The following is a 17,481-nucleotide window of genomic DNA, read 5'->3' on the forward strand; positions in this document are numbered from 1 at the left end:
GTATGCAGATTTCTCTCAGAACAGTGGGGGGAGTTTCTAAGCCTCACCTCTGTTGATCCCCATTTTCTCACCTGATGGCCCCCCTGTGACTGTGCCTGTCTTAGGTTGTTCCTCCCTTGAGGAATCTTACCTGTCTCTGGCTAACCAATCATCTTCTGGGGCCATACAGGGAAATGTAAAGTTGGTAAGTGAGAGAGAAGCCTTATTGTTTGAAAAGGTTAGCTTTTTACTTCTTTGCATATTTTATGCCCTGTGACTTCTATGCCCAGCATTTGTCTTGAGGTGTCTTTACCACTTGGAAGAATTATGATACTCGGTAAATTCGATATGAGGCACGAATTCTACTTAAGGGTTATAATTAGGAAGAAAGAAGAAAAGCTATAGAAGTAGCAGGTGGAAGAAAACCTGGGAATATTGATTATTTCTTTGACATACCTTCTTGTAGAGTAACTTCAGTATGTATAGGTTTTAAACTACTAATTAAATTGCACACACACATTAACATAATAGGAGTACAGTTATGTAACCAAAGCATACCTGTAATTACCAGCCTTCTCCAGTAAAACCAAGAAAACCAGTTAGGCACCTTAGGCATTTGTGAAAACTTATCTATAATATGGTGAATATTGTCCAACTGTACTTGAACAGTCTGAGAGAAATCAGACAAATTGAAACAACCCATTCCTGGGGACTGTTCACATCCCATATGTTCTTTTAACAGTAAATAGTCTGTAGTTGTAAGATTTTGGAGTGCTACAATTTGCACTTCTCCTAATTCTTGATTGAGATCCAACAGTTTAGATCCTGTCAAATTTGTTGCTTTGCTGTATGCACAGGCCAGCTTAGATATCTCCTTCTTCATTCCCATAGCAAGTCCAGGAACTGGTGGGATGAGTGCATCTACACCTGTAGCAGTGCATGGATCTTTGTTGGGGTTTTTTGATGGTCATATTCTGGCATGAGTCTTCCCGAGAAAATTAGGCTTTGATCCTCTGTATAAACACAAACAGACCCTTTGCCTACACTTTTATATGCCCTTTATATCATTGTGTAGAACTCATTGGAGGTCACCACACAGGAACTGCTTTTTTTTTTTTTATCATTAATCTGCACTTACATGATGCCTTTTTTTTACTAGGCTCTCCCCTATACCAGGTCCCCCCTATATACCCCTTTACAGTCACTGTCCATCAGCATAGCAAAATGTTGTAGAATCACTACTTGTCTTCTCTGTGTTGTACAGCCCTACCTTTTCTCCCCCCTATGCATGCTAATCTTAATACCCCCCTTTTTCTCCCCCTCCCTTATACCTCCCTAACCACCCATCCTCCCCAGTCCCTTTCCCTTTGGTACGTGTTAGTCCATTCTTGAGTTCTGTGATTCTGCTGCTGTTTTGTTCCTTCAGTTTTTCCTTTGTTCTTATACTCCACAGATGAGTGAAATCATTTGGTATTTCTCTTTCTCTGCTTGGCTTGTTTCACTGAGCATAATACCCTCCAGCTCCATCCATGTTGCTGAAAATGGTAGGATTTGCCCACTTCTTATGGCTGAGTAGTATTCCATTGTGTATATGTACCACACCTTCTTTATCCATTCATCTATCGATGGACATTTAGGTTGCTTCCACTTCTTTGCTATTGTAAATAGTGCTGCGATAAACATAGGGGTGTATTGGTCTTTCTCATACTTGATTGCTGCATTCTTAGGATAAATTCCTAGGAGTGCGATTCCTGGATCAAATGGTAAGTCTATTTTGAGCATTTTGATGTACCTCCATATTGCTTTCCACAATGGTTGAACTAATTTACATTCCCACCAGCAGTGTAGGAGGGTTCCCCTTTCTCCACAGCCTCACCAACATTTGTTGTTGTTTGTCTTTTGGATGGCAGCCATCCTTACTGGTGTGAGGTGATACCTCATTGTAGGTTTAATTTGCATTTCTCTGATAATTAGCGATGTGGAGCATCTTTTCATGTGTCTGTTGGCCATCTGTATTTCTTTTTTAGAGAACCGTCTGTTTAGTTCCTCTCCCCATTTTTTAATTGGTTTATTTGTTTTTTGTTTGTTGAGGTGTGTGAGCTCTTTATATATTCTGGATGTCAAGCCTTTATTGGATGTGTCATTTTCAAATATATTCTCCCATACTGTAGGGTTCCTTTTTGTTCTATTGATGGTGTCTTTTGCTGTACAGAAGCTTTTCAGCTTAATATACTCCCACTTGTTCATTTTTGCTGTTGTTTTCCTTGCCCAGGGAGATATGTTCAAGAAGAGATCACTCATGTTTATGTCTAAGAGGTTTTTGCCTATGGTTTTTTCCAAGAGTTTAATGGTTTCATGACTTACATTCAGGTCTTTGATCCATTTTGAGTTTACCTTTGTATATGAGGTTAGACAATGGTCCAGTTTCATTCTCCTACATGTAGCTGTCCAGTTTTGCCAGCACCATCTGTTGAAGAGACTGTCATTTTGCCATTGTATGTCCATGGATCCTTTATCAAATATTAATTGACCATATAGGTTTGGGTTAATTTCTGGGGTCTCTAATCTGTTCCACTGGTCTGTGGCTCTGTTCTTGTGCCAGTACCAAATTGTCTTGATTACTATGGCTTTGTAGTAGAGCTTGAAGTTGGGGAGTGAGATCCCCCCTACTTTATTCTTCTTTTTCAGGATTGCTTTGGCTATTCGGGGTCTTTGGTGTTTCCATATGAATTTTTGAATTATTTGTTCCAATTCATTGAGGAATGTTGCTGGTAATTTGAGAGGGATTGCATCAAATCTGTATATTGCTTTGGGCAGGATGGCCATTTTGACGATATTAATTCTTCCTAGCCAGGAGCATGGGATGAGTTTCCATTTATTAGTGTCCCCTTTAATTTCTCTTAAGAGTGACTTGTAGTTTTCAGAGTATAAGTCTTTCACTTCTTTGGTTAGGTTTATTCCTAGGTATTTTATTCTTTTTGATGCAATGGTGAATGGAATTGTTTTCCTGATTTCTCTTTCTATTTATTCGTTGTTAGTGTATAGGAAAGCTACAGATTTCTGTGTGTTAATTTTGTATCCTGCAACTTTGCTGTATTCCGATATCAGTTCTAGTAGTTTTGGAGTGGAGTCTTTAGGGTTTTTTATGTACAGTATCATATCATCTGCAAATAGTGACAGTTTAACTTCTTCTTTACCAATCTGGATTCCTTGTATTTCTTTGTTTTGTCTGATTGCCGTGGCTAGGACCTCCAGTACTATGTTAAATAACAGTTTGGAGAGTGGGCATCCCTGTCTGGTTCCCGATCTCAGAGGAAATGCTTTCAGCTTCTCGCTGTTCAGTATAATGCTGGCTGTGCGTTTATCATATATGGCCTTTATTATGTTGAGGTACTTGCCCTCTATTCCCATTTTGCTGAGAGTTTTTATCATGAATGGATGTTGAATTTTGTCAAATGCATTTTCAGCATCTATGGAGATGATCATGTGGTTTTTGTCTTTCTTTTTGTTGATGTGGTGGATGATGTTGATGGATTTTCGAATGTTGTACCATCCTTGCATCCCTGGGATGAACCCCACTTGGTCATGGTGTATGATCCTTTTGATATACTGTTGAAATCTGTTTGCTAATATTTTATTGAGTATTTTTGCATCTACATTCATCAGGGATATTGGTCTGTAATTTTCTTTTTTGGTGGGGTCTTTGCCTGGTTTTGGTATTAGGGTGATGTTGGCCTCATAGAATGAGTTTGGGAGTATTCCCTTTTCTTCTATTTTGTGGAACACTTTAAGGAGAATGGGTATTATGTCTTCTCTGTGTGTCTGATAAAATTCTGAGGTAAATCCGTCCGGAACCGGGGTTTTGTTCTTGGGTAGTTTTTTGATTACTGTTTCAATTTCTTTGCTTGTAATTGGTTTGTTTAACTTTTGTGTTTCTTCCTTGGTCAGTCTTAGGAGGTTGTATTTTTCTAGGAAGTTGTCCATTTCTTCTAGGTTTTCCAGCTTGTTGGCATAATGGTTTTCATAGTAGTCTTTAATAATTCTTTGTATTTCTGTGGAGTCTGTCGTGATTTTTCCATTCTCATTTCTGATTATGTTGATTTGTGTTGACTCTCTTTTTCTCTTCATAAGTTGGGCTAGAGGCTTATTTATTTTGTTTATTTTCTCAAAGAACCAGCTCTTGGTTTCGTTGATTTTTGCTATTGTTTTATTCTTCTCAATTTTGTTTACTTCTTCTCTGATCTTTATTATGTCCCTCCTTCTGCTGACTTTAGGCCTCATTTGTTCTTCTTTTTCCAGTTTTAATAATTGTGATGTTAGACTATTCATTTGGGATTGTTCTTCCTTCTTCAAGTGTGCCTGGATTGCTATATACTTTCCTCTTAAGACTGCTTTCGCTGCATCCCACAGAAGTTGGGGCTTAGTGTTGTTGTTGTCATTTGTTTCTATATATTCCTTGATTTCTATTTTGATTTGTTCATTGATCCATTGATTATTTAGTAGCATGTTTTTAAGCCTCCATGCGTTTGTGAGCCTTTTTGTTTTCTTTGTAGAATTTATTTCTACTTTCATACCTTTGTGGTCTGAAAAATTGGTTGGTAGAATTTCAATATTTTGGAATTTACTGAGGCTCTTTTTGTGAGCTAGTATGTGGTCTATTCTGGAGAATGTTCCATGTGCACTTGAGAAGAATGTATATCCTGTTGCTTTTGGATGTAGAGTTCTATAGATGTCTATTAGGTCCATCTGTTCTAGTGTGTTGTTCAGTGCCTGTGTGTCTTTACTTATTTTCTGCCCGGTGGATCTATCCTTTGGGGTGAGTGGTGTGTTGAAGTCTCCTACAATGAATGCATTGCAGTCTATTTCCCTCTTTAGTTCTGTTAGTATTTGCTTCACATATGCTGGTGCTCCTGTATTGGGTGCATATATATTTAGAATGGTTATATCCTCTTGTTGGACTGAGCCCTTTATCATTATGTAGTATCCTTCTTTATCTCTTGTTACTTTCCTTGTTTTGAAGTCTATTTTGTCTGATATTAGTACTGCAACCTCTGCTTTCTTCTCACTGTTGTTTGCCTGAAATATGTTTTTCCATCCCTTGACTTTTAGTCTATGCTTATCTTTGGGTTTAAGGTGAGTTTCTTGTAAGCAGCATATAGCTGGGTCTTGCTTTTTTATCCATTCTATTACTCTATGTCTTTTGATTGGTGCATTAAGTCCATTTACATTTAGGGTGACTATTGAGAGATATGTACTTATTGCCATTGAAGGCTTTAGATTCGTGGTTACCAAAGGTTCAAGGTTAGCTTCTTTAGTATCTTACTGCCTAACTTAGCTTGCTTATTGAGCTGTTATATACACTGTCTGGAGATTCTTTTCTTCTCTCCCTTCTTATTCCTCCTCCTCCATTCTTCATATGTTGTGTGTTTTGTTCTGTGCTCTTTTTAGGGGTGCTCCCATCTAGAGCAGTCCCTGTAGGATGCCCTGTAGAGGTGGTTTGTGGGAAGCAAATTCCCTCAGCTTTTGCTTGTCTGGGAATTGTTTAATCCTGCCATCATATTTAAATGATAGTCGTGCTGGATACAGTATCCTTGGTTCAAGGCCCTTCTGTTTCATTGCATTAAGTATATTATGCCATTCTCTTCTGGCCTGTAGGGTTTCTGCCGAGAAGTCTGATGTTAGCCTGATGGGTTTTCCTTTATAGGTGACCTTTTTCTCTCTAGCTGCCTTTAAAACTCTTTCCTTGTCCTTGATCCTTGCCATTTTAATTACTATGTGCCTTGGTGTTGTCCTCCTTGGATCCTTTCTGTTGGGGGTTCTGTGTAATTCCATGGTCTGTTCGATTATTTCCTCCCCCACTTTGGGGAAGTTTTCAGCAATTATTTCTTCAAAGAGACTTTCTATCCCTTTTCCTCTTTCTTCCTCTTCTGGTATCCCTATAATACGAATATTATTCCTTTTGTATTGGTCACATATTTCTCTTAGTGTTGTTTCATTCCTGGAGATCCTTTTATCTCTCTCTATGTCAGCTTCTATACGTTCCTGTTCTCTGGCTTCTATTCCTTCAATGGCCTCTTGCATCTTATCCATTCTGCTTATAAATCCTTCCAGGGATTGTTTCACTTCTGTGATCTCCTTCCGGACTTCATCCCACTGCTCTTGCATTTTTCTCTGCATCTCATCCCATTGCTCTTGCATTTTTCTCTGCATCTCCATCAGCATGTTCATGACCTTTATTTTGAATTCTTTTTCAGGAGGACTGGTTAGGTCTGTCTCCCTCTCAGGTGTTGTCTCTGTGATCTTTGTCTGCCTGTAGTTTTGCGTTTTCATGGTGATAGAGATAGTTTGCAGATCTGGTACAAGTGACCGCTGAAAGAGCTTCCCTTCTTGTTGGTTTGTGGCCTTCTCCTGGGAGAATAGCGACCTCTAGTGGCTTGTGCTGGGCAGCTGTGCGCAGACAGGGCTTCTGCTTCCTGCCCAGTTGCTTTGGGGTTTATCTCTGCTGTTGCTGTGGGCTTGGCCTGGCTGGGGCTGTTCCTCCAAAATGGTGGAGCCCCGTTGGAGGGGGGAGCGGCCGGGAGGCTATTTTTCTCTGTAAGGGGCCTCTCTGCTCCCTGCTGCCCAGGGGGTTAGAGTGCCCAGAGATCCCCAGATTCCCTGCCTCTGGTCTAAGTGACCTGTCCTGCCCCTTTAAGACTTCCAAAAAGCTCTTTCCAAACCAAAACAACAACAGCAGCAATGAGAGAGGGAACAGAAAGGAAGAAAAAAAGGAAAAAACACGCGATTTTTTTTTTTTTTTTTTGTCCTCAGGTGCCGGTCCCAGGCACCCACTCACTGGTCCTGCTACCCTGTCTCCCTAGCACCAGGGTCCCTGTCCTTTCAAGGCTTCCAAAAAGCACCCACCCACCGGTCCCGCAGGGAAGGAACGCTCGATATTCTTTGTCCTCAGGCGCTGGTCCCAGACAACAGCTCACCAGTCCCGCCGCCCTGCCTCCCTAGCACCGGGGTCCCTGTCCCTTTAAGGCTTGCAAAAAGCACTCGCCAAAAAGAGAGAAAAAAAGGGGAAAAACGCGCGATTTCCTCCGTCCTCAGGTGCCGGTCTCAGGCTCCCGCCCACCAGTCCCACAGGGAAAAATGCGCGATATTCTTTGTCCTCAGGCAACGGTCCCAGGCACCCGCTCACCAGTCCCGCCACCCTGCCTCCCTAGCACCAGGGTCCCTCTCCCTTTTAGGCTTCCAAAAAGCACTTGCAAAAAAGAGAAAAAAAAAAGGGGAAAAACGCGCGATTTCCTCTGTCCTCAAGTGCCGGTCTCAGGCACCTGCCCCCCGGTCCTGCAGGGAAAAACGTGGGATATTCTTTGTCCTCAGGCGCCGGTCCCAGGGACCCGCTCACCAGTCCCGCCACCCTGCCTCCCTAGCACCGGGGTCCCTGTCCCTTTAAAGTTTCCAAAAAGGGTTCGCCAAAAAGAGAAAAAAAAAAGTGGAAAAACGCGTGATTTCCTCCGTCCTCAAGCACCGGTCTCAGGCACCCGCCCGCCGGTCCCGCTGGGAGAAACGCGGGATATTCTTTGTCCTCAGGCGCCGTTCCCAGGCATCTGCTCACCGGTCCCGCCTCCCTGCCTCCCTAGCACCGGGGTCCCTGTCCCTTTAAGGCTTGCAAAAAGCACTCACCAAAAAGAGAGAAAAAAAGGGGAAAAACGCGCGATTTCCTCCGTCCTCAGGTGCCGGTCTCAGGCTCCCGCCCACCAGTCCCACAGGGAAAAATGCGCGATATTCTTTGTCTTCAGGCAACGGTCCCAGGCACCCACTCACCAGTCCCGCCGCCCTGCCTCCCTAGCACTGGGGTCCCTCTCCCTTTTAGGCTTCCAAAAAGCACTTGCAAAAAAGAGAAAAAAAAAGGGGAAAAATGCGCGATTTCCTCCGTCCTCAAGCACCGGTCTCAGGCACCCGCCCGCTGGTCCTGCAGGGAGAAACGCGGAATATTCATTGTCCTCAGGCGCCGGTCCCAAGCATCTGCTCACCGGTCCCGCCACCCTGCCTCCCTAGCAAAGGGGGCCCGTCCCTTTAAGGCTTCCAAAAAGCACTTGCCAAAAAAAAAGCGCTCCGGTTTCTTTCCACCTGCCGGGAGCCGGGGGGAGGGGCGCTCGGGTCCCGCCGGGCCGGGGCTTGTATCTTACCCCCTTCACAAGGCGCTGGGTTCTTGCAGGTGAGGATGTGGTGTGGATGTTGTCCTGTGTCCTGTGGTCTCTATTTTAGGAAGATTTTTCTTTGGTATATTTTCATAGCTCTATGTGTTTTTGGGAGGAGATTTCCACTGCTCTACTCACGCCGCCATCCTGGCTCTGCCTCTGAGTTTACTTTTGTATATGGGGTTAGGCAATGGTCCAGTTTCATTCTCCTACATGTAGCTGTCCAGTTTTTCCAGCACCATCTGTTGAAGAGACTGTCATTTCACCATTGTATGTCCATGGCTCCTTTATCAAATATTAATTGACCATGTATGTTTGGGTTAATGTCTGGATTCTGTAGTCTGTTCCATTGGTCTGTGGCTCTGTTCTTGTGCCAGTACCAAACAGTCTTGATTACTATGGCTTTATAATAGAGCTTGAAGTTGGGGAGTGAGATCCCCCCTACTTTATACTTCTTTCTCAGGATTGCTTTGGCTATTCGGGGTCTTTGATGGTTCCATATGAATTTTTGAATTATTTGTTCCAGTTCATTGAAGAATGTTGCTGGTAGTTTCATAGGGACTCCATCAAATCTGTATATTGCTTTGGGCAGGATGGCCATTTTGATGATATTAATTCTTCCTAGCCACGAGCATGGGATGCGTTTCCATCTGTTAGTGTCCCCTTTAATTTCTCTTAAGAGTGACTTGTAGTTTTCAGAGTATAAGTCTTTCACTTCTTTGGTTAGGTTTATTCCTAGGTATTTTATTTTTTTTGATGCAATTGTGAATGGAGTTGTTTTCCTAATTTCTGTTTCTGTTGGTTCATTGTTAGTGTATATGAAAGCCACAGATTTCTGTGTGTTGATTTTGTATCCTGCAGCTTTGCTGTATTCCGATATCAGTTCTAGTAGTTTTGGGGTGGAGTCTTTAGGGTTTTTTATGTACAGTATCATGTCATCTGCAAATAGTGACAGTTTAACTTCTTTACCAATCTGGATTCCTTGTATTTTTTTGTTTTGTCTGATTGCTGTGGCCAAGACTTAAATGGATGTCTTAAAAGAAATTTTGTTCTTCTGATGAAAAATATAAAACTTTGAAAATGATATTTTCCCAAGTAGCAAGGATAGGTTTTATTCTTCCTTTGGACCAACTTGGAGAAAATGTATTTGACAGCTGTTTCCTAATCAAAGTATGCAAAGTTTTTTTTTTTTTTACACTTCATCCTATTCATTCATATCTGAACTTCTGGACAAAGGTCTGATTTTTTTTATACTAATTCTGTATAAATCATCTTCCAAGGTAAAATAAATTGCTACTCTCTCTCACCGCATTCTCTTCAGCTTCTCACAGCTGCTACCTTTTCAACTGTTTTTTCAACTCTGAATAGCATACTTGACATATATTGAACAATGTATAGTTTCTCTTAAGCAAAGAGGCTGACTGGAAGTAGCATGAAAAACTGCAAATCACCAAAACACTCTAAAGAGACAGACTTTATTTGCCCGCTTAATAACATATGGTACTTCATGGCTCAAATCCCTCAGTAATAAAATTGGTTGGGTTGGATTGCATGTTACTGATACTGACACAGATAAAAGAAAAAGGAAAAAATGGAGAGTATTATATTCTATCTTTCAAGTCAGTAGTCACAAATCATTACTGAAGTGTTTTCTCTGGAAAGTAACTTCCTTTAAAATTTATCTTAATAGTTTTAGGAAGCTTTAACATTTTATACTAGAAAAATAAATTACACAGGGTGATATACATCTCTTAGGTAGTGAAGAAGGAACTGACTTTTGATTCATTTATTCATTCACTCATTCACTTATTAATTTTTCTTTAATATTGAAAGTATCTTTGGGAAATGATCCCAGCCCTATTTGTTTTTTTTAAATATCTTGGAATTTAAAAAATATCTTGCCCTAGAATATGATTTTTACATTCCTGACTTTTCTGATACTTCTGCACATGAAACATAAATGACATAGAACTGTGGCTAAAGAAGAGGTGTAAGGAGCAAGAAACAAATACTTAGGTCCACTCTTTGCTTGCCATGCAATTAGGTAAGGTGGAAAAAGGAGTATACAACAGACCTTTTGTTATGTGTAGTAACATATTAAAAAGATTAGGATGTTACCATTGTTGGGAGCAAACCTGTGGGCCTTTAGGCAGACTCCGTCACAAAAGCCTTAAGACAACAGCAACGTTTGAGTAAAGTCTTTCCTGTAAAGTCAGCAACAATGAATCCATCCACGCGTCAGAAACAAGTTTTCCCGTATTACTAAGAAACTCATTTAGTGAACTCCTAGGTTAGAGCTAGTGGCTAGGTTACCTCGCAACATGTGCTTTTTCTGTCCTTTGTTAATCAAGAAACACCCTCTGCCCCAGGGGAAAGCCCCTCCCTTAAAAACTCCCTCCCAAGGGCCGCCACCCCCAAAATGGCAAACTCCCCACTTCTCTTCCGGGTCCTCCATTCCCGCCAGCGCCAACCAAGACCCAATCACCCCTCTACACCTCCCTGCCAGTGCCACCTAAGGTCCAATTATCTCCTGACCCACCCCTTACTTGGTAACCTGTATAAATTGAGCCTGAAAACAATAAACTGTGCCAGCTTGATCAGACATCCTGTCTTGCTGGTCGTTCTTTGTGTCCCTTGCCCCATTCTTTTTTTTTTTTATTCTCTCCTCCAGGTCGTCGATCCCCGTTGATAGTCCTGCAGGTCGGGACAACCATAATCCTAATGTAGCACTGACAAGAAGGAACCCTTAGAATATGGAGTTTAAACCAGCATTTGTGAGTAAAACAAGCAGGAATTGATTATGGATGGCATTAAGCATTTGCCTGAGAAACCCATTTTTAGAAAAGACTGGAGAATATATGGCTGGTGAAGATTTTAGAAAGTTTCACCAAGACACAGGATTAGGAGTGAACTACAATTAAAGACCTTGGTGCAAAGTTTAAGAAGGATGGACTACACTATCAAATAGTCCTGGATTCAAAATTTAGAATGCCTATCTATGGCTTCGTGGAAGGTTAAATTTGTCCTATAGAGTTTTCTCTGGTAGGTTCTTGTCTATTTTTTTCTAAAATGGAATAAGTTGGTCACAATTCCCATCACTCACAACTGCCATGTTTCTTGCCAGGAGCACCTATGTGTTTACTTAACTTTCTTTTACAATCCATGCACGGTTACTGCCTCACTTCCTCCTACTCTTCTACTTATCTTAATGAAATTAAGAAGACTAGAAAAATAACAAGTATATACTAAGATTCACATTTTGCCCACTTCAACATTCTTCTGAAAGAGGTTTAATAAATTGGAAAATAAATTTCCTGTTCATATCGTTATGCAATATACATTTAAGAGACTAAAACATTTTTAAGGATGTTAGGAGAGGAATACATTATTTAAAAAAGATTTGGACTACTCAGAGATTAGTACATTGCTTCAACTCCTGTGCGATTTTGAGGGAACTATAAGACCCTCTGAAACAAACTATTTATTTATTCCAGAATGTTGAATAGGAGGTGGGAATATGGCACACACTAGTAGGTACTCAAAAAATAAACTAAAATTTGAATAGTAATTTCATTAAAAGATTCCCTAATTTTTTATTTTTTAACTAGTAGCCACATTACAAAATATTATTTCAGGGTCCATGAAATTAGTAGGATAGATTAAATATACTGGTAAATTAAAGGGAAGTACTGTAGCCTGAAGGGGTCACATCAAGATGGAAATAGTTGATTTGCATAAGAGTACAGCGGTGTTCTGAAGTTTAACAGATGGCTGAGGTAGCAAGTGACAACAGAAGTAGGATCTTTGAAATATGTTAGCATTCTCTGAGAAAATGAAGAGAACCTAGCAAAATATGTGACTTTCTAGAACCAGTAAAGATACAGCCATCAACTATTGTAATTTGAAAACTATCGGGAAGTGTTGCGTTGCTAGATGGAGAAATTAGAAACCAACATGTTATAAAGCTACATCCATTTGAAATGATTTGATTATAATGAGAGATAATATTTCATTATTTTCTTGTGTAACTCAATATTTGCAAGTTTGCAATACTTTATATAAAGAATAATACAACAATCTTAAAGAAGGTAATTATGATATTAAATGACAATATGCAATTGCAATGTTCCAGACAGTGTTACATATATTATCTGATTGAATCCCATTGGATACTTTATAAGGTAAGTGTTGTTATCCTCTTTATACAAAGGAGAAAATAGAGGTACAGAAATAAATATGTGCAAAATCACAGATTTAGGTAATGGTGGTGGTGCCAGTAGTTACTAAAGCTTTATCTGCTAAAGGCAATATTTCCTAAAGCTATTTCACTCCCAAGTATGTACTAAACAGTAATGTGTGCTTATGTCCACCAAAAATTTTAGTAGTAAGAGTGATAAAAACATGATTTATTAATACATCAGGATGCCACAAACAATGAAAAAAGAACAAACTGATGCTATTTATAATGATAGAGTTTTTTAAAACTGGATAGTGGGTTTAAGAATTTTTCTTATGAAATCTATTTCTGTATGTTTTATTTTTCTTTGACAAATGATGTTAAAAAATCACTTATCTCTTTTTTTGTTGTCTTTGTCTTCAAATCTTCCCATCAGTTAATTCTCCATTTAAGTTCTTTCTTTCATATCTTCAAATCCGCAAAAATATTTTTGAAAGCCCTTAGTATAAGTAACTAATTTGTGAGTGTGTGTGTGTATAGATTATATATACACATACTGACATATATGTATACACACACACACAGACACACTCAATACTGTTGCCTGGCAGCTCTGTCTGTGGGTCTCTCCCTGCATGGTTAGGCAAACCTCAACCCAGATGGGAGGGAGCAGTCTTGACTGATAGGGAAAGAATTCCTGATCAAGTCAAACAAGTGCCAGGAAGAAAGGAATTTATTAAAGCAAGAGTAGTAAGCAAATGTCACCAGCCATGTAGGCAGTAGAGAGCAAAGGATAAAAAAGGGAGAAAAGGAAAGTCTATTGAACTCTTTCTTGGCATAGGGCAAATCCCTTGTCAACTCCGAAAGCCAGGGTCACCTAGCACCCAATGTCAGCCTGGCACAGAAATTATATCCCTACCACCTCAGAATTTGGGGGAGCCATAGAGCACTGGGTGAGTGAGATTACATTGTGAGAACTTCCCAAAACAGAGAAAGGAGACTTTTGGGGCAGACTGCTAAAGATGTGACAACTGCTGCAGCTCCATCCAGGTCACCCAGGTGATGGGACCCCGCAAGCCCCTCCCTGCTCAGAGGTTCCTGAAGCCATTTCCATACTAGTCTGAAATAAAATAGGCAGAGAGCAAAAAGATTGTGTTTAAGACTAGAAAGCTGAATGAAACAACAAAGTGACAATGACAATTTGTCACTGGAAGTGGAGGTTGGCGAGTTCTTGTCTTTATCTTGAAAAAGCATTGAGAAACAAGTGCAATAGGCTGATGAAGCAAGAAAGTTTATTTGATAAGACAACCTCAGGTGGAGTGTGGGGGACCTAAGACAGGCACACTTAAGGGTTTAAGGTTCGGAGTTTTATAGGGCTTTTTGGGTAGGGATTGGCATAAGGCATGATGTATACAGGTGTTTAATAACTCCTTTGAAGTTTTGTCTTAAGAATGAGGTTATTTATCTTTTATCTGGATCTGTTGAGCCAGATCTTGACATTTTTTTACTCACATAAGTTCCTTTACACTTTCTCCCTCTCTTTCTCATCCTGGTTACAATGTTACTAAATTGATTAAGGCTGCTGGAATAAGAGAAAGAACAGCATATAGATTAAGTTAAAAGAATAAACTGGGCTTTTTCACTGGCTAAGTCAATTTTACAACAGCATGACCATTTCCCTGCTTTATCTCAATACCAAGAAATATTTTTTATCCAAATGATATATGTATTTTGTCTTTTATAAATGTTGCCATTACTTTCATGTATGCTATACCATGAAATAGTAATAGTATAATGTGTTTATCAGAGCAATGTTGAGAGAACCTAATCCCTAATTTAGTATCCTACCAAATGATTAGAGTATTGCCTACTCAAATAGCTGAAAAGATATTTCATTTTAATTTTAATAATTCACTTCTCTCTTATAAGTGAAACTGAGTATTATATGTAAGAGCCATCTTTGTCTTTTAGTATATCTATTGTTTAAAACCATTTTCAATTTGATATTCACCCACTGACCTTTCCCTTATTGATTTTTAATTCTTCATCTTTTAATGAAATTATCCTTTTTTGTATATATGACAAATATTTTTTCCAGTTTGCTTTCAAGTATGACTTTTTTTGGCATAAACAAATTTTTTTTTGTAATTTAAGTATCAAATTTTTCAATCTTAGATTTTTTCTAATTTTTATTTGCTTTTCTCTAGTGAGAAAACTCTTCTGAATTCTGAGATTAAGTGTTTTACTATAACTTCTTAAGTATTTTTGTTTCTTTTTCTCCTCTGTTTTTCCTTTCATTTGTCCTCTTCTATTGCTCCTACTGTTTTTCTTCCTCTTGTTCTACTTCCTTTACACATTGTTTTAATATAATTAAAACTTATCTTAGTTTCTGGTTGAGATAGGGAGAAAAAAAAAATATATATATATATATCCTTTCTGTTAATATCCAGATGGGCTTATATCATTTTTAAAAAAAGTTTCATCTTTTCCCATTGATCACAAGCATTAACTTTATCATATACTAATAACTTTATACATCTGGAAATATTAAAACAGTTTTTTTAGTTTATTGATCTGTCTATTCATGTACCAGTATCATAATTTAATTTTTATTAATGCATTATAATACGTAATACATTTTGTTGTCTGTTAGGAATAGTATTGCTTTATTACTGTTAATTTTCAGAATTTCCCCAGGTATTTTTACTTTGTTCTTTTCTTCCTATGTAATTTAGAAATAGCTTTTAAAAACCCCTTTGTCACTTTTATTGAAAGCACATTAGATGTGTTGATCAACATAGAGAGAATTAAGAATTTTGTTATTTTGAATCTTCTTGTCTATAAACCTGACATATATATGTCTTTGTTCAACTCTATACTTTGTTTAAGGATGTTTTAAAGTATTGTATTAATTTTTTTATATAGAAATTCTATAATTCTGGTTACATTTCTTTATATGTACTTGATCATTTTTTTTTGTAAATAAAAGGTTTTTATTTCAACTTCTTATTGTTTCTATATGAAAGGTTATTGATCCTGAATAGTTTTTTTTTTTTTTGAGAGGGCATCTCTCATATTTATTGATCAAATGGTTGTTAACAACAATAAAATTCTGTATAGGGGAGTCAATGCTCAATGCACAATCATTAATCCATCTCAAGCCTAATTCTCATCAGTCTCCAATCTTCTGAAGCATAACGAACAAGTTCTTACATGGTGAACAAATTCTTACATAGTGAATAAGTTCTTACATGGTGAACAGTACAAGGGCAGTCATCACAGAAACTTTCGGTTTTGATCACCCATTATGAACTATAAACAATCAGGTCAAATATGAATATTCGTTTGATTTTTATACTTGATTTATATGTGGATCCCACATTTCTCCCTTTATTATTATTATTATTTTTATTTTTAATAAAATGCTGAAGTGGTAGGTAGTTTTATTATTTATCCAGGTAGCTTCTTCAAGTCATGTGATCTTTTTTTGTGTGTTGTTTTAAGTAGTAATAATCATTAAAGTTTTACTGTTCTAATTTTTATATCTATCATTTATATTGTCTTGCCAAATGCCAGATGCTATTGGTTTTCTGGGGCATTGTGGAATATTACTGATGACTGAAAAACATCTAGATTCTGAATTCAGTGGCACTTCTAGGATTTCTAATTAAGTAAAATGTTAGCATTTTTTCATAAGTTACATATGTTTTCCATTTTTAAAAGGTAAATTTACATTATTATTGTATAAGGGTTCTTTCTTATCAATAACCTAATGATGGGTATTATAAAAATCTCTCTTTGGAATATATAGAAATAGATCAGCATATGATCCTTTTTTCTCCTTAGAATATTTGTTATTTCTGTTTGCTGGCTATTCAGTATTTCTTGATGTCTTTGGGGAAGTTTCCAGCCTTATGATAGCCATACCCCACCGTATTAGAATCCAGAAGACTTAGTTATATAGTGAGAAGCCATTATAGGCCTAGGTCAAGATTTAGGTCTACGACCAAAGCTTCATCAGTACACCTATTTCCAGAATTTTTTCAGAAGTCAGTAACTTGAGTACTCAGAATCTCTGTAGAATTCATTTTGCAAAAGTGCCTAGGTTTTAATAGCAACAATGTCAGAAGTACAGTCATCTTTTCAAGCCAATTCATAACATTTTTTTGGGTATTATACCTGGTAGCTTAACTTCAAGCCTTCTTTTTCAACTTTCAATGAAATTGCAAGCTACCAAATATTCTTTTCTGTTGAATCAGCCACAAACAATATTTATTTATTAATATTAATTATTCAGTATATATAAATTGGTCACACGCATTAATAGAAGCAACTCACTCTTACAATTCTATTGGAAGTCCAGAAATGGTCTTCCTGCCTGGTTTGGATCTGTCACTTAGCATAATTAAAATATGTGATTCATGGCAGCCCATGGTATGCACTGGCAAAGTAACAAAATTACCACCCATGGATAACAGAAAGTCCGAATGAAAGCATTTCCACAGAAAAATTAAAATACACGAGGAATCCAAGGAATGTGTATGATAAGCTGGTTTCTTCATCTATACTGGTCATTTTAAAGAGAATAAACATCTCAAATCTCCAATTTCTCTGCTCAAATTAAAGACTTAGCCAGAGCATTTTTTTTACTACATTTAAAAAATTACTCATCAATTATATCTTCTTGGATGATATACCTGAAACCTGAAATTAAAATTTGACCCTTTAGGTTTATGAATTAAAATGCCTGCTGAACTCTGAGCCAACTATATAGGAGTAAAATGTAAAGACTAGTATACTTTTTGGTTTACATTCTGGTTCTGATATCTTCTAACTTTGTAATTTTTGGTAACAACATCTCTGTGCTTCAACTTTCTTATTTGAATTATACCTTCTTTATAAGTTGTTGTAAAGCGTAAATGAGTAAACACATGACATTCTCAAAATAATGTCTAAAAGAGTACACAAAGAAGTTTAGGCATTATTAATTATACAAATTATTATCTCTTGTTGAATTTAGCATTAAAGTATATGGAAGAGCATGAACATGAAAATAGAAATAGCTATATAATGGGGGGTAATTAGATTGCTGGAGTATTTCAAAGACCCACTAATCTACTAATTTTCTTTTCTGTT

The sequence above is a fragment of the Manis javanica genome, chromosome 8 (genome assembly GCF_040802235.1).
Source record: "Manis javanica isolate MJ-LG chromosome 8, MJ_LKY, whole genome shotgun sequence".
NCBI classification, from domain to species: domain Eukaryota; kingdom Metazoa; phylum Chordata; class Mammalia; order Pholidota; family Manidae; genus Manis; species Manis javanica.